Here is a 1,765-nt window from a genome sequence, read left to right as displayed (position 1 = left end):
TATTGTATTGTATTGTATACATATCACTTTTTTTAGAGAGAGATTTTTTTTGTGATAGGGCATGTGCACGAGAGAGAGAGAGAGAGAGAGAGAGAGAGAAAGAGAGAGAGAAAGTGAGAAATCACCCCCCTCTGGGGGGGGATGGTCATGTCAAAATCCCATCTCCTCTATTTTCCTCTTGGGATTTTGAGGATACATGCACACATGTCTGATATGTTTTAAACTGCTGGATTTGGGTCTCGAACTGCAGCTGACTACATTGGAGTACAACGATGTTACCATTACACCATCTGGTGGTCCCTTACCACAGTTCCTTAAAACAAATTATTTCTTTAAATACCAGGTGTTTATGTACTCTCCAGAGACAGAAGGAGAGAGAGAAATTGAAAGAGAGAAAGAGAGAGAGAGAGAGAGAGAGAGAGAGAGAGAGAGAGAGAGAGGAGAGAGAGAATGAGAACAAGCTCCTTTAAATGGGGTTTCATCACATTGCAATCCTTTTCCCTCTATTTCTCCATTCTGTCAGGATTTTAGGCACCCATGCTCATTAATCTGTCATGTTTTTTAAGCTGCTGGGACCTGAATCTGAACCATGATTGGGTATATGGGATCTGGCTACTGAAGCACTGTATTTAAACATTGCTGTGGAGCTGGCTCAATATATATGCACATTGCATTTTTTTATCTGTTCATCAGCTGATGGACATTTAGATTGCCTCCATATTTTTGCCTCTGTGCATAGCGCTGCAGTAAACATTAGGGTGCAGATATCTTATGACCTATTGATGTACTTTCCTTTGGATATTTTCCTGTAGTGTGATCGCTGGAGCATAATAAAAGTTGTATTTTTACAAACTAATGTATTGGTTAATAAGCTAATAATCATGATAACATTACACTAATGCCTACTTTTAAAACATTTAAAAAATATATCATATATATACTTATACCTCTGTAAGTTAGTGTGATTCTTGATAGATCTGACTATTTTTTAGAATTATTTTATTTAACTTTATTTATTGACTTATTTATTTTAATTTTGACCAGAGAGATACAGAGCGAGAGAGAGAGAGAGAAAGAGAGAGAAAGTGAGAAAGCAATTCATCAGGTCTGAGTCTCGAACCGCAGTTGGCCATGTGGGAGTCCAGCGCCCTTAACCACCATGTCACTTGCTGGCCTCAATCTCAGGCTTTTTTTTCTAAAGGAAGTTATTTTATTCTTTTACACTTACTTCTTTTTATTATTTATTTTTATTTACTTTTTTTTTTAGGTATAGCAAAGCGGGGAGATTATTAGCAAAATGGGGAATTTATTAACAAAGTGAGGCGTTTATTAAAGGAGGGGGAAGCAAAAACAGAGCTCCTAAGAAAGGAGGGGTCCCCGAAAGTGGGTTGCTAAGGAAGAACTGTGGCAAGTGGTTTTTATTTCAGTAAGGAAAGGTTTTTTCCAGACTTAGGTTCCAGGTGGGACTTGTGTATGAATTCCTTTCCTGGTAGGGAGGAGCACGTGCTGGGTGGATCCAATTATTCTCCTAATTTTGAAGTGGGTAACAAGGTCAGGAGATTCTTTGTCTGGAAGCTTTGGGTCATGAAAACCATTATCTTACCTTCTTCCTGGAATGTGGTAAAAGGCTGGAAAAAGCCTTTGTTTTAGGTTGAGGTCATGCTGCCTAGGTCAATCACTGAGCCACCACTGCCTTCATCTCAAAATGTAGCTATTTTGTGATTCCCTTTTGGGCTCGTATCCTAAAAATATATATATATATATA

The sequence above is a fragment of the Tupaia chinensis genome, unplaced genomic scaffold (assembly GCF_000334495.1).
Source record: "Tupaia chinensis unplaced genomic scaffold, TupChi_1.0 Scaffold000037_21, whole genome shotgun sequence".
Taxonomy (NCBI): domain Eukaryota; kingdom Metazoa; phylum Chordata; class Mammalia; order Scandentia; family Tupaiidae; genus Tupaia; species Tupaia belangeri.
The sequence above is the reverse complement of the archived record's forward strand: the minus strand, read 5'-3'. Positions refer to the sequence as shown.